General features: G+C 35.3%; 1 protein-coding gene across 11 annotated transcripts in view; it reads left to right on the top strand.

Annotated features, from left to right (window-relative positions):
- SOX6 (SRY-box transcription factor 6) overlaps window positions 1–24,726 on the top strand; it is a 693,774-nt gene that overhangs the window by 291,380 nt on the left and 377,668 nt on the right. The window lies entirely within an intron of this gene.

Genomic DNA, 24,726 nt, shown 5'->3' with positions numbered 1-24,726 from the left:
TACCTTAAAAAATTTTGTTCTGTTTTGTTCTAAAAAACAGCTTACAACTTTGTTATCCTCAGGTGATTTTATTTCTCAATATTTATTTTGAAAAGTCTGGCATTGTGCCTGTGTGTGCCTCTGTGTGCGTTTGTATGTATGTGTGTATTTGGATTGGAGGAGGAGATGAGAGAAGGTGAAATTTGAAGGGAATGGAAAGTCAGTGAAAGTTAGTGTAAAGGATTGGAGATCTTTGTACTCAAAAATAAAACATTTAAAGCATCTTTTCTCTCTTAGAGGGAAAAATGAAACTGACCATATTATGCATATTTCCATGAAGAATGTGTATAAATCTCATATGCAAAATTATAAGAAGAAGCAAACTATCTAAGAGAGGGAAGAAAACATATATGACTTAAAAAATTGTAGCAGAGGTAAAGAGAGACTTTTTTTGAATATATTTTTAAACACAGTGTCCAATTTGGATAAAGTGTTAACAGAGCAGGCCAGCCCATTTATAGATTACAACACTTTAATTTTCTCAATGTTACAAAGTGTTGATTTTGATAAAGAATTTGTTGATGCTATATCAGCTTTTCCATGTGGGGAAGTGCTACTGGTTGATTAGTTAGACTTGAGGCTCAGCCAAAATTCAGAAGTTTGGTCCCCAGTTTTTCTGGCCTTCTGAATAAGAAAAAAGCTACTAAGTTTTCCTGAGCCTTGATTCCCTATGAAGGAAATTCTTCATTATTAAGGATGTCAGTTCTTTTCTCTTCATCTTCTTCCTTTCTTTCTTTAAAAAAAATTATCTTTTTGTCTCTTGTTATTACCACCTTCATCTATCTTTAATTAGGTAGATGCTAATTTTGGAGGTACTGCAGGGTTTATATTAGCTTAGTCGTATGAAAATTTTTTACATTTGTATCAACTTTTTTTTTTTACTGTAATTTTCAAGTCAAAGACTCAAAATTTTTTTTTTTTTTTTTGACTAGAAGTTTAAAGCTGAGGAGGCTAAACCTTGGTGAAACTAATTGAGTTGCTCAAGATCACATAGTCAAAAATCCAAGTATTTAGGAATCTGGGCAAGGACTTTTGTTAATGCCACACTGCCAAATAATTGACCCTTATGTTTTTTTTTTTTTTTGTCTTGCCTTATTGATGACCAGTGTCTGCATATTTGTTTTTAATATTCTGCTTAACCATTTGCAATTATCTTATTTTACTATGTCTACCTATCTATCAGTAGGTGGACACATATCAAGGAGATTTGCCTGATTGCTTTGTAGGGCTCATTTGCAGCTCAATATAGTACATTTACGAGATTTTATAATTTGAAGTAAAATTTCTGATTGCATAAAATATCCTAATAATTTATGAGATTTGCTTTTAGTAGAAAAAGTGTCATATCTTTTTGTGTCTGTTTTGACAATAAGAAGGCAGTATGTTATTTTTCGCTTTTCCAGAAATTATAGGCTCATTAAACAATTAGAATGGGGAAAAGGGTAAAATATAGTCTTCCTGACTGCCTTTTTTTTTTTTCTGATTAAAAAACCTAACAGTGATTATTGGAGAAAATTTGGAAAATATACAAAGAAAATTCCATAATGACATCTAGAGATATCTCAAAATGCTTAAACTGATTATATCCTTGAAATTTATTTACTTAGACACACACATATGTATATATTTAAATGGTATCGTATTGCACATGCTATTTTGGAAGATGCTTTTTAAAAGTTAATGTTTCGTGGTCATTTTTCTCATGTCATTAAATATTCTTCTCCTACATCTTTTTTTTTTAAATAAACTTTATTATTTACTTCAAAAATAACAGATATCACATATATGAAATTTAGGAAGCACATACAAAAATTAAGAAAAAGAAGAAAAACTGCATTCCTAGTGTCTAGTTATAATCATTATAAATATCAAGTTGTATATATATCCAGTATTAAAATTGTATGTCTTTTTCTTTCTCTGTTCATATCTATATCTCCCTTTAAGACAAAAGTAGAATCATATGGTAACAATTACTTTATGATCTGCTTTTTTATTTAACAGTATATCATATCACTTACAGTTTCCCATGATACACTATTCTTTTACATCATCATTTTTAGTGGTTGAATACTATTCTATTTGTGGGCATTTCAAAATTTAGTTGATCATCTCTAGTTAAGGTTTGTGATTTTTCTACTATTATTAAGAACATTGCAGTAACCTCCTTTGTAGCTTAATCTTTGCACACATCTCTGATGATTTCTTTAGTTCAAATGCTTAGAAATGAATGTGAATTGGGGGTAATCACTTTTTAAAAGCATTTAATCCATATTGCCAGAATAACCTCCAGAATATGTGAACCAGTTTACTCTTACGAGCAGTGTCTGAGAATACTTATTTTGTCACATTCATGCTTATACATAGTATTGTTATCATTTTCAACCATTGCCAATATGACAGAAAATGGCAGTTTATTTTTAGTATAATTTATATTTCTTTGATTAGTAGTGAAATGGAATATTTTTTCATTTGTTTTTTGTTCATTTGCATTTCTTTTTTTTTCTTTCTTCTCTTCCCTTCCCCCTCCTTTCTTTTCTTTTCCTTTCCTTCCTTTTTTCTTTCTTTTCCTCCTTCCTTCCTCCTTCCAAACTTCCTTCCCTTCTTCCTTCCCTCCTTCCTCCCATCCTTTTCTCCTTCCTTCTCCCCCACCCCGCCTTTTTTTCATTCTTAATAAATTTCTTGTTCATATCCTTTGAGAAGTAGCATAGATTTTGGAGTCTGACTGTTGGTGACACAGTTTGAATCTTGGCTCTACCTTCACTACTTATCAGCTCTGTAACCTTGGGTGTTTACTTAATCTCTCAATGTGTGTTTTCTTATCTGTAAAAGTTTCCTATATGTCGTAGGGTTGTGCAAGGCTCAAGTGAATGATATATATAAAATATTTATAACTGTCCAGCACAAAGTAATGCACGTTATTCTAATGGGAAGTTAATTTTTATTCATTTGTAAGAGGTTTTTATATTCTAAAAATATTAACCCTTTTTGTGTATGATGTAGGTATTTTTCCAATCTTTTCATTTTGTCTTCAATTAAAATTTTTAGAAAATCAAGTTTCTCATAAAATCTAAAGTTTTATTTTTCTCCTTTTGAATTTCTTCTTCTGGTATCATTTTTAGACATGTTTTTCCCACTCAACATTATGTAAATATTTACATATATTTTGTTATGGCATTATCATAGTATTTATTTTTTATACTTTTAGTTTTTTAATTCACCTGAAACTTATTTTGTTGTGTGATATGCAATTAGGATGTAAAGAACCAATTGTCCCAACAATATGAGTCATATAATCCATCTTTAAAACACTACAATTATTGGGGCACCTGGGTGGCTCAGTTGGTTGAGCGGCTGACTTCAGCCCAGGTCATGATCTCGCAGTCTGTGAGTTTGAGCCCTGCATCGGGCTGTGTGCTGGCAGCTCAGAGCCTGGAGCCTGCTTTGGATTCTGTGTCTCCCTCTCTCTCTGCCTCTCTCCCACTCATCTCTGTCTCTGTCGCTATAAAAAATAAATAAACATAAAAAAAAAACCACTACCATTATCACAGACTAAATTCCTAGAGATATTTGGGTCTGTTTTTCAATTTCTTTTGCTAATAATAAATCTGGTCATTCATTTGGCACACTTTTAATTAGTGAGATTTTATAGATGTATAATATATTAATGATATTTATATTATATAATCTCTCTAAAAGTAATATATTTTATTGTATATTAAGTGTATAATATATTTATTTGTATATTGTATATTTATATTATCATATAATAGTTGTATATCATATATAAATATAAATATAAAATATATGTATTATATTTTTATAATTTACATATAAGTTTATATCTTTATAAATTTATTTTAAAATTTAAATTTTATCTAAAATTATTAAAATTTATTTTAAATTTATATATACTTATATTTATATAATATATAATATTGTATTTAATTTTTTATAATTTATATGCAAGTTTATATCTATATTTAAATTTATACATTTATCTTAAAATTAAAATTTTATTTAAATTTATATTTATCTATAAATTTATATTTATTTATAAATTTATAAATTTTTAAAATTAAAATTTTGTTTTAAATTTATATATAAATTTATACTTATATATAATATATCATAATTATATATAAATATATTATAAAATATGTTAAAAATATAAATATATTTTTTTTTTATAAATTTTTTTTTCAACGTTTTTTATTTATTTTTGGGACAGAGAGAGACAGAGCATGAACGGGGGAGGGGCAGAGAGAGAGGGAGACACAGAATCGGAAACAGGCTCCAGGCTCCGAGCCATCAGCCCAGAGCCTGACGCGGGGCTCGAGATCGTGACCTGGCTGAAGTCGGAAGCTTAACCGACTGCGCCACCCAGGCGCCCCAAATATAAATATATTTATATATGTACTTATATATGATATATTTATATATACATATAATAACATATACATATGTATTTATATAATTATATATTTATATAATAAAGAGAATATAGTAATAACATAGAAATATGTTTAAAATGATATATATCAAAGTATTAATTAATAATAATATATAGTTAACTTATTTTTTCAAATTATCTTGGTTATTCTCAAGTATTTGTTTTCCCATATGAACTTTAGAATAATTTTATCACTTCCCCCCCCCTCCCCCCCCGCAAAAAGCTCTGCTTGTGGTTTTTATAGAAGTATACTAAACTTGGGATCATATGATTTTTTAAACTGATGCATCGTATTTTAGTTTAAGGTTACATTTTTAATTTAACTAATCCACCATGCTTAGCACATACACTCAATGTAAATTCTTTTTTTTTATTTTATATATTATTTTTTATTTGAGAGAGAGAGAGTGGAGGAGAGGGGCAAAGGGAGAAGGGTGGAGGGAGAGAGAGAGAGCATCTTAAGCAGGTTCCATACTCACAGCAGAGTCCGTGGCAGGACTTAATACCATGACCTGAGCGGAAATCAAGAATCACTGACTGAGCCACCCAGGCATCCCTACAAATTCTTGAATAAATGTCAAATGTGTTAATACTAACTGTTGGAAATTTAGGTGTTCTATCATAAGCAATACTTCAATGGACATTGAATATATAAATCTTGGACTACTACCATGATTGCTTCTGTGGAATCAATTCCTAGACATTTAAAATCTAGTTCAATGAGTTTTTTTTTTTAATGATTTTGATATATTGCCAAGTTGCCTTCTAGAAAGGATGCACCAATTTACTCCCTTACAGTTTGAAACCATCCTGTCATGATCAGCTTCTTATTTGTCTTCCCATTGAAGTGCACTACCAGTATCTAATGAGTTTATATTTCATGGTAAAAGAAATATTTTTACTTTTTAAATGCTTGTCACATTAAACTTGCTGAATTTCTAGTAAAATACATATTTCCTCCACTATAAGATATTAAAACAACTGATGTAGATATAAATCCACAAGCTTGGGCAGAGTCACATATGCAGGGAACCAGATAATAACAACCACAATAATAATAATAATATACCAGTAAATATTATTTTAGGTTAATGTCTTCACATGTTTTTCCTTATCCTAAATTGTTTTTCTTCTTTATACTGTGAAATTACTTCTATTTCTGATAAAAACAAATGCTGGTTACTTAGAGTATCTATCTGATTTTAGCTCTTTTAAGAGTGACAAGATGTTTTCACTTTTACCGAGCATGAACAACCTCACTCTTTCTATGATCTACTGGCTTTAAGTTGCAATTTTTGTTGGAGGAAAAAGTTCACACTTCTTTTGATTTGTTCTTGCATACCTGGAACTGAGATTTGAACAAGAAAATAAACTAATGTTACAGTTTTGAGTAGTTGGATGGAAAGAAGCTAATAAACAAAGGGCGTTAAGTATTCTGGTTCCTTTAGTTTTTGTTGATCTATTTATTCACTTTTCATTCTTCCTTTTTATCTCTCTTGATGTAGTATACATACTATATAAAAAGAGAATAAGCCTTAATCATGATGCTATAGTTATTGCTACTGTATTTTAAAAAGTAAAAGCCTATTTTCCTTAAAACAAATACCAACCTCTTTGATATCTGTGTAATTAACAATTTGACTTTTTTTTTGTATAAAAGGGGTTTTTTGTAGATTGTTTTAAGAGTTTTTAGTTTGCTGAAGAATAGTACCCCTTAATATTTCTTTTTTTTGACTTCTTTTTCTTCCTCCTAACATCTCTCCATCTTACTCTTCCCCCTTCTGTTTCCCTCCCCCTCCCTTCGTCTTCCCCTTCTCATTCCTTTTCTTTTTCTTTCTGCGTAGGTTTAGTGGGTGTTCAAGAAATACAACTGGCAGGTCTGGAGTCTGAAATGTTCCATCAGTAGTACAGTAGGTTTTCCCCATTTCCAGTAGTTGCCTGGGAGATGTAAGTTACTCTATGATGGGCCTATAGAATATAGTGACAGGTTTCAGTGATGACCATGAAGAACTCTTCTCTCTCTTTTTTTTTTTTTTTTCATTTTCATCCTTATAGAGATCATGTGAAACTCTTACCTTTAGCAAGAGTGCTTTGACTTAAAAATCCAATTTCTAGGATGCCTGGGTGGCTCAGTCGATTAAATGTCTGACTCTTGGATTCGGCTCAGACCATGATCTTACGGTTTCATGGGTTCGAGCCCCACATTGGGTGCTGAGCTGACAGTATGGAGTCTGCTTGGGATTCTCTATCTCCCTCTCTCTATGCCCCTCCCCCACTCACGCTGTCTCTGTGTTTCTCAAACACAAAATAAATAAATAAACTTTAAAAATTAAAAAAAAAATCAAATTTCCTCATGTTTCCCATTTTCCCAGTACCCATCTTTTGAAATGAAGTTTTAGCCCTTAAAAGACAAGAAGATAGAGGTAGTAGGTGAAGGATTCCACTTATAATTATACCTAACTTTCTATCAAACACGCATGGATTATGTCTTGAGCATTAAGTACAACAATTTTCTAATCCTGGGATGACTTTCCTCTGGTAGCCAGCTTGCCTCTCTCTTCCTATCCCCACTCCCATCTCTACTCTCACTCACCCCTTGCCAGTTATTTGGAATTCTAGTTTATTTTAATATTGACCTCAAATCAATCTAATTCAGAAGATATAGATCCAACAGGGAAAAAAAATCACATTATGTATGCTAGGACTATACATAAATGACTTGAGAGCAACCAAATTGTTGTGTTTTTTTTTTTAAATCTTGTTTGCATTAGGTCTGCAATTGCCTCCATTACTATAATCATATCATTCAAGGAATGCAACTAGAGATTTTTAGTGAAAGTAGTATGCTACTATAGATTTTTAGTGAGTTCTTTTGGACCAGAACCATTTATTCTGTCTTTCCTGTATAATGTTCATTGCTTTGTTGTTTAGAGATCTGAATTCCAGTCCCAAATCATCTTTGGAGTTTGGAGGATTGGGCTCCAGGCTCAGCTCTCTTGGCTTCTAATTAGTAAGTAACTAGGTACTTGTTTGAGCAAGTTGTTTAAGCTCTGTAGGCCTCATCTTCTTTCATTTGTAACACTGTGGTTCAGTGATGCAAAGTATCTAATCTTAGCTAGAGCGATTAGCTTTGGTAAGTAAAAGATGTCATTACCCTGTTTTATAGCATATAGAGCTTCTGTGTGAATGAGTAGGCTGAAAAAAGTAATTGGTATGGACTAGTAAAGTTTGAAAGACTTTAAGAAGTGTTAATAATACTGAGCTTTTGAGATTTCTTTTTTACATAAGTTGATGAAATTGTATCTGTTTTCTCATATAAGACCTAACGGCAGTAATCATTTTTTGGTTAGATGACCTTTTATTTTCAAGTTCCATTCTTGACAGTAGCTAATAGGCACAGTGTAGCATTAAGTTTCACTAACATACTTTCATCCTGTGATTTTTGACCATGGTTGTCCCCTTTTCCTGAACAATGATACAAAACAGAAAAGCTTGAATAATTACAGAAATCAAGAGAATGGGGAGAAGTGTAGAAAATGAGAGAAAGGTGGGGGAGGGGCGGGAAAGGGAGAAAAAGAGAGAATTAACATGAAATAAATGACAAGGGATCTGGTTGTCCCTTTTTAGGTAATTGACTGGTCTTCAAGAACAATCTTACTCCTATTTCTTAGATTTTGCATGGGATAAAGCATTGTCCAAGAACAAAGTCTGCAGCATAAAATGAGTTTGTTGGGGCGCCTGGGTGGCTCAGTTGGTTAAGCATCTGACTTTGGCTCAGGTCATGATCTCACAGTCCGTGAGTTTGAGCCCCGCGTCAGGCTCTGTGCTGACAGCTCAGAGCCTGGAGCCTGTTTCAGATTCTGTGTCTCCCTCTCTCTCTGACCCTCCCCCGTTCATGCTCTGTCTCTCTCTGTCTCAAAAATAAACGTTAAAAAAAAAATTAAAAAAAAATAAAATGAGTTTGTGACAGGGACAGGCATAATTCATTTGCATATCAGTTTGGTTTTGTTTTCTGCATTACAAAAAACAACAAAACAAAAATTCCCAAACAAAACCCAGCCCCTCATCACTTGTTTTTTTCTATTTTAATTTAATATATTTCAGTCATATTTAGGCACATGTTTAAGCAGGGGTTGGGAAATAAGTCTCTTAAAGTGCTAGATACGAGAAAATGACAGACATTAATACTAAATTGTAATTTTTTTAAAAAAATGCAATGCACATGCAATATTTGAAATGTCATTTGTGTTGCTGAAAAAGTTAATTTTTAGAATTCGTATAAGATGCATCACCATTATTCTACCTGAATAACCACTAAGAATGCAGAGGGGTTGGAATAAAAAACCACAAACCTATGAATTGGTGATAGTATGCCTCAGAGTACTTATGTGTTACAATTAGTAGAGATTCTAATGAACTGAAAAAAAAAAAAAACAACAAACCACTGAGTTTCTGGCAATGTAAATTTCTGAATTAGTTTTGCAGATTTTCTGATTTTTTTTTTTGTTTTGGTAGACTTTTGATAGGACTTTCCATGTTTTATATGAGATAGTTCCCAGATGTATTCATACACAGTTCAGGATATTCTGAATGATGAAGAGGCATTGTCTTAATCCATTTGGATTGGTATAATAAAATGCCACAGACAGGGCAGCTTATAAATAATAAAAAATTATTTCTCACAGTTGAGGATAGAAGTCTTATATCAGTATGCCAGTATGGGTTTGGTGAGGGCTCTCTTCTGGGTCATAGACTTCTTGTATGATAGAAGGTACTAGGGAGCTCTGTGGGATCTTTCCTAAAAGCACTAATCACATTCACGGAGGCTTTATTCTCATGACCTAATCACCCCCCAGTGGCCCTATCTACTGATACCTTCACCTTTGAGGGTTAGGATTTCAACATATGAATTTTAGGGGAGACACAAGCATTCGGACCATAGCAGACATATTAGGGAACTCAGAGAAAGAAAGATTTTGCCTTATGATAGAGGTAATCATGGTATAGTGTAATAATGTGAGATGATACCATTTTTTTTCCTATCTAGAACTTTAACAGACTTTAATCCATCATCTGTTTTATTTAATATACCAAGGGCTTAGAGGCTGTATTAGTAAAAATAAGTGAATTTTTTTCTCTTTCTTATTTTTCATGAATATTTAATAATGTACACGATATACGATATACATATATTTATTCAACTTATTTATTATTTGCTTTCATTTCTGAAGATTACAGAGTTGAATACATGTAAACCATAAAACAATAAACTATACAATAAAAATTGGGTAATGCCTGGGTATAATTGTACCTCTGGAAATTATAGAAACCAGTTAAATTCTCTGTTGTGATGCCACATCATTTACTCGCAAGATCCATTATTTCCAGAGCTGTCGGGACATATGTAAACAAGAACTAATAGAATAGGAGGCTAAGTTTATTTGGTAGTGAAAGAGTAACCCAAAGAAGGATGTTTGACTCAAAAGAAAAGGACACAGTATGAAAGGAGGAGTGAATTAAAGGAGGAGAGTTTCAAAGAGTGGTACAGAAATTGAAGAGCCCATTAGGCTTGGATTGACCAGTGACACATCTCTGTTTTGGGCATGTGTCTAGAATTTATTCTTTTTTACATTTTGTAGAAATGCAAAATTGCACATTGTGACCTGTCCTTTGTGGTTGTCATTCTTTTTTTTTTTTTTAATGTTTACTTATTTATTCTGAGAGATGGAGAGAGAGAGAGAGAAGGAAAGAGAGAGAAAAAGAGTGAGAGAGCATGCATGTATGAGCAGGGGAGGGGCAGAGAGAGAGCTAGGGAGAGAGAGAATCCCAAGGAGGCTCCACACTGGCAGCAAGGAGCCTGAATCAAGGCTTGATCCCATGAAATGAGCTGAAATCAAGAGTCAGATGCTTAACTGAGTGAGCCACTGCAGTGCCCCTGTGGTTGTCATTCTACCTCTCAATGATAAAAACATGTTAGGGACATAACACTCAGATAGTTTGTGTCATAACTACAGTTTGATGATGTAATTATATTTCTTTTTGTGCCCTGGTGCTCATAGAGGCACATATGTACATACTAGCACAGTACTGTGAATAATATTCTGCATAATGCCATTTCCTCGCATTGTTCTTGATAAATAAATCTACATACTATGACATTACATTTGTAAAGAGTTAAAAAGTGATTGTGTCATATGACCATGGCAAGTTCTGAATGTAGCTCACATTAAATAATGTGGGCTTTTATAGCATCAGAAAAAAAAATAATGAAATGTCATCAAAGTGATGTGTAGGAGTTTATATTTATGAGCATATTTATATATATGAATCTTAACTTTTTTTTTATTATTATTAAGGATCTTTCCATTCCAGTTATTCCAGCCAGGAGTCTAGCCCATGATGTCAAATTACTAATTCTATACTAGTGTTGCCTGTTAACATTTCAAAGATGGTTAATGATTATTTTATTCTTCTATTACTTTGCTTTTATTTTAATGTTTCTATAATTCTCCTTATGTGAAAGTCTTCTAGCTTCTTGTGACCAGTGGTTAACTGCACACTTCATTTGGAGTCAGTTATTATTGCCTTCACCCAGCTGGGTTTATCTTTGAGTGATCTTTTGAAGAAGTACCCTTTCCCACAAAGTCCCACTCTTAGCTTTCAACCTGTCTTTGTTAGTGCTCTGTTCTTTCTTGTGACTCCCACAGCTTTGATTGGTCAGCTCCTCAATTTAAAGCCTGCCATCTGTCTCTGTTTTCCCTTTCTTTTGCCTTCTTTTTCCATGCTGTTAACTTATCATTATTTCTTCCCCCCCCAGCTTTATTGAGATATAATTGACATACAGCACTGTATGAGGTGTACAACATTATAATCTGCTTTCTTATATTGTGAATAAACAGTAAGTTTAGTTAGCATCCATCATATCATTATTTCTTTTCTGCTAGAAAATCTGTGCATATCTATTGTGCATCTAAAGGGGTGCTTGGGTGGTTCAGTTGGTTAAGTGTCTGACTCTTGATTTTGCCTCAGATCATGATCTCGCAGTTGTGAGATTGAGCCCCACATCAGGCTCCACGCTGAGCTAAAGCATGACTTTTGCTAAAAAGTCTTCAGTATACTTTAGTATCACATGTTTAATGTGATCAGATGAAGAGTCAGAACTAATGGAACTTGCTTTTCTTTCCCTGTGTTACTTTATCTTGGTCATCTTGACTAACTTGGCTTTTGTAACATATTTTTAGAAGATTTAGTTCTATATATATATGTATGTGTGTGTGTGTGTGTATACATATAACCAATCAATCATTGAATTAATATGTTCAGTAGTATGTCAGATATAAAAAAAGTATAAAATATCCTTGCTTTGAGTAAACTTGCAATATAAACAAACTCAGGCAGTAAAAAAATGTTGAATTTTAGAGTATTTACCTCTCTTTCAACAAATATTAGATGCCATATATAATGATAGCTAACATGTGCTGAGTATTATTTATGGGCCAGGCACTGTCCTGAAGTGCTTCAAATGCATTACATAATTTAATCCTTTCGCTAATTTTTTATGAGCTAGGTATTATTATTTTTATTGTTAATATTTTATGAAAATAAGGCACAGAGTTCAAGTAACTTGGCCAGGGTCACAGAGTTAGTAGATGCTGAAGTGACAATGTAAGCCAGGAAAAATGACTGTTAAACACTGTGTTAGGGGGCACTGGTATATTATGTGGTAGGATTATAAATACATTTTGAGATTTTGATGGAAAAGAATAATCTTGTTATAGTACTTACTACTATAGCATTGGAATTTGTAATATAGTTTTATTCTTCAGAATATAGTCCAGGTCATATATACATATACATATATATGTCACACTGTATTTTTCTGCGTGTTTGTATTTGTTCATTTTCTGGTGCTTTGGAGTTTGGAGTTTCATTCAACAAATGTTTACTGAGCACTTATTATGTGCCAGGTATCATCTGGACATTGAAGATACATCAATGAACAAAACAGAAATTCCTGCCAAAATAGAAACTCAAGGAGCTTATATTCTAGTTGAGGGAGAAAGGCAATATTAAGAAAGTAAATTATTATATTGTAAGTCAGAGGATAAATGCTATGGAGAAAAATACAGTAAAGAAAGAAAATAGGGAATGTTTAGTGTTGGATGTGTGTGCTGTCTTAAATAGGATGGCCAGGAAAGAAAATCTTTGCTCAAATACTTGAAGTAACAGCAAAGGAACCAGGCATATATGTGGAGAAGAGTGCTCCAGCCAGAGGGAGAGACCAAAGCAAAGGCACTGAGGTGGAAATGGACCAGGATGTTCAAAGAACAGAGAGGAGACCAGAATGGCTAGAAACAAGTGAGGGAGAAGGAGATAATAGGAGTTGAAATCAGAGAGGTAACAGGAACCAGATCATATAGGAACTCATAGATCATTGTGAGGATTTTGGCTTTTACTCTGTGTGAGTGAGCTGAGGAACTATTGGAACATTTTGAGCAGAGGAGTGATATAATCTGACTTAGGTTTTAAAAGGATCACTTTGGTTGTTACTGGGAATATGCTATAGGGATGTAAAAGAGTGGAAGTAGAATGACCACTTAAAAGATTGTTATAATAATTCAGATGAGAGTTGTTGGTGGCTTGGAGTAGCAGGGAAGGTGGTCAGAAGCAGTTGCGATCTGAATATATTTTGAATGAGAACTAGTAGGACTTTCTAACAGATTAGATTTGGAGGATGAGAGAAAGAAAGGAACTAAAGATGACTCCAGGATTCTGGCCTGAGATGGTAAAAGGATAGAGTTGCCATTAAGTCAGATGGGAAAGCCTTTGGAAGGAACAGGTTTTAACAAATACCAGGAGCTCAGTTTGGGATGTGTTAAATTTGAGATGCATGCTAGATATTCAAATAGAGATGTAGAATAGGCAGGAGAGAGGAGTGAGATAAGAATTTACTACTTTATAAGAGTGTATAAATATGAGCATAGTACTTAAAGATCTTAATCTGTTATTTGTTCTATTTGAAACACCCCTTTTTAAGCATTCTTTGGTTAAGATAGTGTGGACTGGGTGATGTATGGAATTATTGTACACCTGCAACTAATGTAACACTGTATATTAACTATACTAGAATTAAAAAAAAAACCTAAAAACAAATGAGCTATTGGCTCAATCTAAGGTCTAGACACTAATAAAGGTAATCTTACACTTAAAAAAATAGTTTGTAAAAAAATCTGTATGATGTTTAATTCTGAGTGATGAAAACATAAATTTATCCTGTTGTCAATCTTTTGGTCAGTCTGAAGTGTTACACTGTACCAAGTACAGTCACATCTAATCAAGAGAACAAAACTATGAAAAACAATTCAAATAGATGGGATTTAATTGAGGGAATTTGTTACACTGGAGCTGGAAGACTGTAAAAGCAAAAGAAGGAAGATGAGGTAACCCAGATTAATAACTGCAGGGAGCAGTTCTTAGCCATAGGGCTGGTGGAACAAAATGGAGGAAATTGGGTTACTTGAACCTAGGAACTTGGAAAAGCTTGTGACTGGGGCTTTGACCTCTGGGGAGCAGGTGTACTGTGAAACTTGTGCTCAGACCATGGAGGGAAACATGGCATGGCTTACTCTCTAATCATGGAGAGAGTGTGACCAGCTGGTTTCTCTGAGGCAGCTGGTATTGGGAGTGCTAAAAGAAGCCATTGCTGGTGGGAATGTAAAATGGTGCAGCCACAGAGTATTTTGCTGTTGGAGGGATGCTGACAGGAGCTGGATAAAGGAAGTCTCTTTTCTCCTCCTTCCACCTTCTAATTTCCCACTAGTCCCTCTCATTGGCAGAATCAAATAGGAAGCCAGCTGGCAAGAGAGCCTGGGAAATATAGTGCCTCAGAATCACAGAGCAGAGAATTGAAGGGTGATGTGAGAGTCAACAGACAATAAGTAAATAACTGGCACAGTACTGTGAATGTTGATATGAATAAAATTTTAAGACCTCATTCCATTGAAATGTTAAGTAAAGTGGAACAGTTTCCATTTTAAGCCATAATATTATGGTTATTTGGTGATGATAAATGGAATATTTGGTGTTGAAAAGGATAAAACTGATTAATTTTAAGAATAATTTGGTTTTCAAAACCTCTTAGCCATTTTCTGTCTCCATCAAAGAAGTTAGTCAGTTTATTCATTCAGCCAATGTTTATTAAGCATTTATCATGTGCCAGTTACTATTCTTGCACTGAAAATATATTAGTGAATGTAGCAGATAATTCTAGTTCTCATGGAGCTTATATTATAGATGAGAGAGACAGATAACCATAAGCATAAGGTAACTAAATTGTATAGTATATTAGAAGTTTATAAGTGCTATAGAAAAAAATAGAGACAGAGTAGGATAAGATGACTTGACAGTGCAAGGAAGCCATTTTATTTTATTTTTTATTTTTTTTTAATGTTTATTTTTTGAGAGAGACAGAGCTTGCGTGGGGGGAGGGGCAGAGAGAGAGGGAGACACAGAATCCGAAGCAGGCTCTAGGCTCTGAGCTGTCAGCACAGAGCCCGATGTGGGGCTCGAACTAATGAACCACGAGATCATGACCTGAGCCGAAGTTGGACGCATAACCAACTGAGCCACCCAGGTGCCCCAAGGAAGCAATTTTAAATAGGGTGACCAGAGTAGGACTCATTGAAACATGACATTTGAGCAAAGACTTGTTTGAAAAAGGTAAGGGAGTTAGCAATAGATGAGGAGAATGTTATTCTCATTTTTTGATAATAGCCATCCCAGTGTGATGTTTTATCTCATGGTTTTGATTTTGCATTTGCTTAGTGACTGATGATGTTGAACGTCTTTTCATACATTCATTGACTGTCTGTGGATCTTTGGAGAATTGTCTACTTAAATCCTTTGCCTATTTTTGAATTGAGTTGTTTGTTGAGTAGTAACAGTTCTCTCTATTTTTTTAATGTTTATTTATTTTGAGAGAGAGAGAGAGAGATCACTAGTGGGAGAGGGGCAGAGGGAGAGAGGGAGACACAGAATCCGAAGCAGGCTCCAGGCTCTGAACCGTCAGCATGGAGCCCGATGTGGGGCTTAAACTCACAAACTGTGAGATCGTGACCTGAGCCGAAGTCAGACGCTTAGCTGACTGAACCACCCAGGCGCCCCAGTTCTCTCTATATTCTTGATATTAATCCCTTATCAGAAAATTTTTTCTCCCATTTTGTGAGATTATTTCTGCCATCTTTGGCTTGTTTTTTCACTGTCCTGATAGTGCCCTTTGATGCACATAAGTTTTTTAATTTGATGAAGTCCAAATTACCTATTTTTCTTTTGTTGCCTGTGCTTTTGCATTACATCCAAGAAATCATTGCAAATCCAAGTCATAAAGATTTTCCCTATGTCTGTTAGTGTTTTATAGTTTTAGTTTTAAGTTTAGGTCCTTGATCCATTTTGAGTTGATTTTTTAATGTATGGTGTAAGGTAAGGTTTCAACTCAATTTTTTGGTAGATAACCAGTTTTCTCAGGACCATTTATTGAAAACACATCGGTTCACTTTTTACCTAAACTTCTTATGAATTTAGATAGTGGGGAGAATAAGTTTATAGATTTATAGTTTTTCATAATTGTCTAGTATTCAGCACTCTTTTTGCTATGTCTCCATTGCCTCGTATAATTTGTAAAATATAATAGAAATTCTAATTAATTAAGAATTATTTTGTGGCCAATAGACAGTTAAAATAATATTATATTCACTTTTTACTTTCTATGAAAGTTATTCTTAAGATGTTCATAGGCTTTATGTTTGTGTATGTATATTATCTTGAAGTACTAGACAATAATTTCTTTCTTTGCTAATATTAGGTTTAGTCCATTGGAAATGTTGACCATTATGACTGTTCCATTCACACTTTAAAAAAAATTTTTTTTTACATTTATTTATTTTTGAGAGACAGAGTGAGACAAAGTGAGAGTGGGGGAGGGGCAGAGAGAGAGGGAGACACAGGCTCAGAAGCAGGTTCCAGGCTCTGAGCTGTCAGCACAGAGCTTGAGGCGGGGCTCGAACCCACAGACCCTGAGATCATGACCTGAGTCAAAGTCGGACGCTCAACCAACTGAGCCACCCAGGCACCCCTCCATTCACACTTTTGTGTTTATAAGCTCTTAGTATTTGTTAATCTCTCATTTTCATTTGGTAATATGTCTAAGCTGAGAGTGAGATTGAAAGTTGTATTTCAAGGTGATTTGTAGTTGTTTGGGATAATTATCTGAGATAAACCCCATTCTTCTCTGGGCCTTTCTCTCTCTTCCTCTTGCCTTGCCTTGTGGTTACATATTACTGTCTGTGGTTTGGAAACCAGTCCTTTTCTTAAAGGCCCCAAGGCAGAAAATGTGGTTGCATTCTGTGTAATAACTGTGTGAATGATTTGGGCTCCCAGTGGCATCATCAGGGATCTCAGTAGAGACTACGCTCTCTCTTAATCTATCTGAATCTGGCTGGCTTGGTGTAAGGGGACGATGCATTTAGAACAATGTTGTTCTTTCCTCTGCTCTTGTTTTCCTGAGGATCGTTCTCATGTGGGCCCAGTGGAAAACTGAAGGTATGTTTAACCTGAAAGTGATAATTTCAATAAAAAAGACAATACAAAGTACTTCAAGAATTTTACTTCTGTTTCAGAAACAAAGCAAAACCAAAATCAGAACACACTTAGAAGCAAACTGTGTTTCAGCAAAATCTAAGATATATACCTTAAATCTAGTCTGAGGAGGTAGACTGCAGATTCAGATTTCCCTTCTTTTCTTACACTTGAATAAACGTTACTTGGATGAACTAGTTGTTGCGGCAAACTTCTGATTTCTGCACCATCTATATTAGCTGTTATATTTATAGGAGTTATTGATTATTAATTTTTTTGGCCCCGTAGGGCCAACTCACTTTCATGAAAGCTTGAAGGTGTTTTAATGGCTTTATGCTTTGACACCAGTCCTGTGATTTTTGTATTTGGGTTACAAATTTGGGAACTGACATAATCTGTTAGGTATGAAAAAGAAATGAAAGAACTAGATAAAAAATTTGTAAATTGTGACATTGATGTGCATAAGAAATACTTCAGTGTTATTAAAGTTTGAGTACTACATTTACCTAGCAAATTTGTATATATCTCAATGCAGAAAGAAAATTATGATAGCCCATGGGTTATCAATTAATTTGTTCTCTGGGGCAGCTGTTGAATAGTGGAAGCAGGGGATTTGGGCCTGGGTATAAACCTTTGTTCTGAATTTTACTTGAAGTATTGTTAAGCCTTTCTCAGAATCAGTTTCTCCTTGATAAACTGGGTTAATATTACTGTACCTGTCATAGACTTGGAAGGATTAAGTGAGATATCATTCATGTCTCCTTTTTTACTTGAAATAGTTCTTTATCATACAAAAAGCATTCTGTATGTGTGATTTCACCTAATTGTATGTAGATAATTCTATAATTCACTCCCTTTTCAGGATGTTAGGATGCAAGAAGAATAGGAGTCCTTTCTAACCAGTCCCTAGCAGCTGATTAAACACTGTATGGGAGAACTGGGAAATATGAAAGATGGCAAATGAAATCCTGGCAGAGAGAGCAGGCTAATCCCAAAGGACATTTTCAACAATAGCCTGGGCCCTCTGCCTAGTACTTAGAGGGGCCTATGGTAAGACACCCCTACCCCTCACTGTACAATTCACAGAATCTTATTCGTTAATGTTTGGCTTTATTAATAACGTCATGACCACTTGTTCGGCACTGCATATGGTTGGTTGTGATTTCCAGCTGCCCTTTGGGCTAAAGTGTAAACAGTGAGTAGATTGTTATGTTCTTCTATTAAGCTTAAAGCTGTGATCTCATGTCTGTACCACATATGTCTGCAACCAGAAATATATGCTTTTCCTGATCTCGTGGAAGAGAAGCAGCACTGTGTCTGAAAAGAATCTGAATTCATTAGTCTAAGGGCTTTTTGCTTTTCTTTTTATTGAAACCAAAGAACAAAATAAAGGCATAAAAGTCATGAAACATTGTCAACAGGATGTCAGCATGACACCAAACAGCATAATATATTGTCAAGATGAACGTTTAATCTGGTGACTGAAATTTCTATACATTTGGCGTTTTCACAGAAGACAGAAATGCAGGCAATAATCCAACAATCCAAATCACAAAGAGACCCTCAGTACGGTGGATTTGAAATAAACACAACAGTTTGTCAAAGTGACTGAGAAAATACCCATTGATAGAACTGTCTCCTAAACTCTGGCCCAATTGCTAATATGCTGGGTTAATTACCATCTAATTTTTTTGGTTTAATATGTTGATCAGGGATGCTACTGGTGGTGGTGGTGGTGGTGGTGGTGACTTTTAAAATCAGCTTCAAGTGTCTGACATTACAGATGTTTCAGCTGTTTGCATGGTGCGAATGCTAGATAAAGCCCTGGAGTTCTAAGCTTTCTAGAAGAGGAAATATATAATAAGGATACCATTTATACCCTGTGAGTAGGATGCTTTCAGGTGTAGATATGTAAATATTTGTTAGTTATTCTTCATAGAAGTTTTATGATGCTACTATATCCATTTTCAGATGAGGAATCTGTTTAAGTTTATTTAAGAGTTTAAACAGCTTGCCAAGATCATCAAGTCTGGATTTATACGTTGGGCTGACTCCAAAGGTGATCTTCTTGCCATGTCACATTGCTTCTGCCTCTTTGTAACTGATTTTATAAGATGGTTTTCTAGGCTCTAAAATACACAGTAATTCTGAGTGATAATGCTAATAATTAATTGAGCTACCTTACATTTGTATGGTGCTTTATACTTTTCAAATTGATGTTATGGCGACTAGTTTATGTGTTCTACCTAATACCTTGTGAAGTAATCAAGGTAAGTATTATCCCTATTTTATAGACGAGTAAAATAACCCCAGAGAGGATGAGTGATTTTGTTTAATGTAGAATAATTTATTAGTGACAGAACTGAACAGGAGTTCAAGTCTTGTTGCTTGCAATTTAGTACTCCTTGGGCAGTCTTTGACTTCCCTAAGGGAGGACTGACTGCAGAGTAGATCAGCTTTGTTGATGCAGCTAGGAAAATTGCCCTTTATCTAGGCTAGTAGGTAAAGTTTTCCTTTTCCTGAAAATGCAAGTCTTTGGGCCACCTAGTTAATTTTTAGAAAAGCCAACCTGGTAAGGTCTTGTCCTGTAAGTTCCAACACTTTTTCCAGGGAAAGAATATTGGGGTAGGGTTATTCTTGCTGTGTATTGAGCTTAGCTAATTCCTGCTAGAGTCTTTTAGGCCAGGATCTTGGTCCAGAAGCTTTGAAAATTCTCTAGCTCAACTGAAGTAAGGATATTTCAAGGAGGAAGAAAAGTTAGGTTTGAAAATGAAATTTCCTTATAGTTAATTTGTTGGGTAATGTAACATGCCAGTCGCATTATATGCTAGGTGTAGTTTCTGAGTGTTGGTGGAAAATAAAACAAATATGTAACAAATCCTTGGTACCATCAAGGAATAAGGACAGAAGTAAGCAAAGAGGCAGAGACTCACTGCTAGGAAGCTAACTTTTAATAACTGAATAGTCCTTCAAAGTAGTTTCATCAAAATTATTAGGTGGACCTAGAGTAGTATTCGGTGAGGGTGCAGTTCTTAGCTTTGCCATTTACCATCTGTGTAATCATAGGTAATTTATTTAACTATCTTGAATCTTAGTTTCCCCATCCATGATATAACGATTGCCTCCATTTACTTAAAAACGTTTGCTGAAGATTAAGCATGCTGGATGCTGAGGCCATAACATGGTCCCTTTAGGTGCTCAAAGTGTCCCTTTACTAGGGACATTTGCAATTTAAGCCTTTTCTGTCATAGAATCTTAGAGGTGGAAGAAATCTTGCAGGTATTTTAGTTTGGACTTAGAATGCAAGCTTATTAGGGCAGGGATTTTATTTTATTCACTGTTTTACCCCCAGAATCTAGAAGAGTGACAGGCATATAATGTATATACTGAATGAATTAATAAAAGAAGAATAGTGAGAAAAATAATATTTGGGTTAAGTAGATCCTTCCTTACCTGGAACCATGTGTTTATATGTTAGACTGGCAACATACCAAGGTTTATGGAGATCTCTGGGACTAGAGATTACACAGGGATATCCTTCACGGGCATTATCACAGCGGCTACCTCTGTAGTAAAATGTCTGACTTACCATTTCTTGCATATAAATGTTGAAAGAATTTTATCTGTTAGTTCTGAGAAAGGGTAGATTTGCTTGTTGATCTCTGTTTCTTTTACTTTGTGGCATAGAGTTCTGCAGCCATAACAAACTCTAGATAGACTTGCCTACTTTTTAATTTTTCTTCCATTGGCTTCCCTATATGCCCCACCATACATAGAGCCCATCACACAATGCTTCTATGCAATCATGCTATATTTTCTTTTCCTCTGGAGAACTATGCTGTGCTATATGAGAAAATTGCTTTATTTTCAGGGTTCTAGAGTTTCTCTGGTTTTCCTTTGGCATTTCCCTGAACAGAGTCACGGGGCTTGTTTTTCATGTGTCTGTGACACCATTGTGGTGGTACTGTGTTGCAGAGATTGTTACACAGTCCAGATTCAAGGAGGGAGGAGTGAAGTTAGGGAACATGGGGAAAGAAAGGAACCAGGAGGGACTTTTTCCTTTACTTCTTATTTTACTTTCAAAGGGGGAGATGTGGCGATTCCTTTAAAGAGCCAAGAGAGGACACCTTGCATTCTTATGCTTCTTCAGTCATTGTCTATTTTGAAAGCACTAGTACTTTTTTTCCCCTCTATAACACAACAGGCTCTTCTTTCCATTTTCTTCAAGAGAAAAAAAGGAGCTTTGTTTCAGAGGACTAGATTTTAGTCCTGGCTTCACTACTTCTTAGCTAAATAATTGTGGAAAGTTATCTTCTCTGAACCCTATTTGTATAGGCTAATTTTGTAGAGATGATAATATTACTGATTGCACCAAGTTATTATATGAGTTAAAAGAAATACTGCACAGGAAAAGATTTCACAAGTTATAAATTATGAATTGCATACAAACCTACACTTGCTTCTACTTTCCATTATATCTAAATTATCAAGAATTTCTTGTTGCCTTAAAAATTTTTTTTTTAATATTGATTCATTTTTGAGAGACAGAGAGAGACAGAGCACAAGTGGGGAAGGGACAGAGAGAGGGAGACACAGAATCTGAAGCAGACTCCAGGCTCTGAGCTGTCAGCACAGAGCCCGACACAGGGCTGGAACTCACAAACTGTGAGATCATGACCTGAGCCCAAGTGGGACGCTTATCCGACTGAGCCACCTAGACTCCCCTCTTGTTGCCTTTTTAAGGTAGAAACATATCAAGTATTTTTCTCCCTGACTTTTGCCAACAGTTTAATCAAGTTCAAAAAATTTGGAAATCAACATTCGGTTTTCCAGTTTTTCCTTGGAATCTTCATCAGGTTATTGTTCTGACGCTCTAAACAGCTGTGTATGTCAGTCCAGAGGTGGTTGCATTTCACTGGATCAAGATTACATGATTCTGGTGTAGAGTTGCAGGATTTTTGCTAACAATACTTGCTCACTCTGAGGTATGCTATATAATTTGGTGTATTAATGAGAGGAAGTCAGCACGAATGCTTTATAAATCACAGCAACTTTGTGCGAAAATGGCACACTTGGCATACTCTATTTCTTTTTAAAGAGAAATATTTCTCAGCTTTCTTTTCTTCTTATTTTCCCAGTAGCTTTATATCTGCTGCTCAGGTTTTCTACTATATGTAGACAGACTCCTCTTTCCATGGCTCCTCCAAAACACTGTTTATAGCTGCAGTAACATGTGAGTTTTTAGTTTTTTTAAATGTTTATTTTTGAGAGAGAGAGAAACAGCGTGTGAGCAGGGGAGAGGCAGAGAGAGAGGGAGACACAGAATCCGAAGCAGGCTCCAGGCTTCCAGCTGTCAGCACAGAGCCTGAAGCAGAGCTTGAACCCACAAACCGTGAGATCATGACTTAAGCTGAAGTTGGACATTCAGCCAACTGAGCCACCCAGACACCCAATGAGTTTTTAATTTTTTAAGGCATGAGAGTTGTTTGATCTTAGAACAACATCTATTGAGTGCAGGTAGAATTATGAAGTAGTCAAGGGAATGCTGACTGTGGAGTGAGACTGTATGGGTTTGGATCTTGACTGCCTCTTATTAGCTGTGTGATCTTGGACAAGTCATTTAACTTTTTTGTTTCTCAGTTTCCTCTGTAAAATGGGCATCACAATAGTACTACATCATTGGTTGTTATGAGGATTGAATCTCTCTCTCTCTCTCTCTCTCTCTCTCTCTCTCCCCCCATCTCTATATAGTGTTAAGTGTTATTATTATTTTTATTACTGAAAACTTCCTATTATTAAAGTAGTATGGGAGCCAATCAATACATTATTAAGCCCCAATATGTTTTTAGGATTCTACCAGTTATCTTGGGGGATACAAATTATATAACATGATTCTTGTCCTCCTCTAGAGGCTTTGTTGAGAGTCATGTAAGGTATATTTGGATGGTACAAACTGCTGAGGAATCTGCCACAGGGAACTTACATGGGTTGACTGGGGACATAGAACATAAACAGAATGGGGAACTGACAAATACAAATTTGTCTTGACCAAGGTAAATGAATGTTATGCAAATCATGGGCAATAGGAATGCAACAGCGGGCTGATATGTTCCTAAAAGGCTTCTGGAGGTGATGAGATATTAGCTGAGCCTGGAAGGTGGATTCTGGCAATGTAGAGATGGAGAAGGGTCTTGGTAGGGAGGAAGGAGTAGGGAATGGGAATATGCACATCATAATGTAGTCGGAAAGTGCAGCCAAACAGTCTAGAGTTAAATCTCTGGTGCTCCCTTTTACTGGTTTTGTGACCTTAGGTAAGTTACTTAATTTCCTAGAGCCTCAGCTTTCTCTACTGTAAAATGGGGACAATGTTATTTACTTTTTTGAGTTATTGTGGGTCTTAGAACTAGCCTATGTAAAGTAGCTAGCATGGCTGTTGGCACATGGTTAGCATTCAGTAAATTATATCACTGGGAATAGAGTGTAAAAGTTTAAAGGGTGGGATTGAAAGTCAGACAGGATAGGTTTGAATCTTCTCTAGCATTTACTAGCATTATAAACAAGTTACTCTAAGCTTTGTTTAGCTCATCTGAAAACAGAGATAAATTAGCTTCATTGTGGAGTTGATATTTAATGAGGTAGAGTGGAGCGTAAATAATGAAAATTATTAAAAATTATGGCACATAATATGTACTCAATACCCATTAGCCATCGTTACTTTTATTAGTACAGCATCTCTCTCCTTCCTCCCAGGTATTTCTTTTGTGATTATTCATATCCTTTCATCTTTTCCTTCCCCTGTCTCTTCATTTACCTTCTTTCAACAGTATTTATCAGTAGCAGTCGTAGAGACTGAAAACAGAGACTTGAAAGAATGTGGAGGTAGAAGTAACTGGTTAGCCCAGTCAGCACCACATGTCCAGCAGAGCACCAAGGACAAGATAAGAAAAGGGCAGTTAATTACACGTAAATACAAATGACGGGGGCATAAACATACATACAACCTTCCGAAGGACTCATCCTTCTTAAGGCCGCTAAAGATTTTTTCGTAGGGAATTCAGAACGTGTTACTCCCTTGGTTAAATTCCTTCAATAATTTGCTATTTCCCCGAGGATAAAAATCCAAACTACTTTGAATTGCATTTGAAATCCTTTCTAATCTGTGACAAGCCTGTCCTACCAGATTTTTTTCCCGTCACTTTCCAACCATTGTGAAGTCTTTCTTTGAATTTTTTTTTTTTTTCCAACGTTTTTTATTTATTTTTGGGACAGAGAGAGACAGAGCATGAACGGGGGAGGGGCAGAGAGGGAGGGAGACACAGAATCGGAAACAGGCTCCAGGCTCTGAGCCATCAGCCCAGAGCCTGACGCGGGGCTCGAACTCATGGACCGCGAGATCGTGACCTGGCTGAAGTCGGACGCTTAACCGACTGCGCCACCCAGGCGCCCCTGAAGTCTTTCTTTGAATGTGACCATATTCTTTTACATCTCTTTGCCTTTGCATATCCTGGAAGGTCCACCAGGCATTTCCCCCAGATGAATTTTAGTTATTCTTCAGGACCCAGTTCAATGGGACTTCTGTGATGCCTCTGATCCCTCCAAAATGA

Source organism: Neofelis nebulosa, chromosome 10 (assembly GCF_028018385.1).
Source record: "Neofelis nebulosa isolate mNeoNeb1 chromosome 10, mNeoNeb1.pri, whole genome shotgun sequence".
NCBI classification, from domain to species: domain Eukaryota; kingdom Metazoa; phylum Chordata; class Mammalia; order Carnivora; family Felidae; genus Neofelis; species Neofelis nebulosa.
Note: the sequence above shows the minus strand (reverse complement) of the source record. Positions and strands in the feature narration are given on the sequence as shown.